Below are 202 nucleotides of genomic sequence, written 5' to 3' on the forward strand. Positions count from 1 at the left end.
CCCTAGACCGGAGGAGCGCTCCCGCCGGCGCCTCCACTTCCCCGCTCCGCAGGAGGGGGAAGGGAGCGGGGAGGATGGGCTGGGGGCGGGGGGGGGAAGCTTCCTCCCGGCCCCTCCCCCCGACCCCTCGAGCCCAGACACCCCACCACCGAGAAGCCGACAGTTCCGGGTGGGGTGGGGGGAGTCGGCGGGGAGTCGGCGT

This window comes from Gracilinanus agilis, chromosome 3 (assembly GCF_016433145.1).
Source record: "Gracilinanus agilis isolate LMUSP501 chromosome 3, AgileGrace, whole genome shotgun sequence".
In the NCBI taxonomy this organism is placed as follows: Eukaryota; Metazoa; Chordata; class Mammalia; order Didelphimorphia; family Didelphidae; genus Gracilinanus; species Gracilinanus agilis.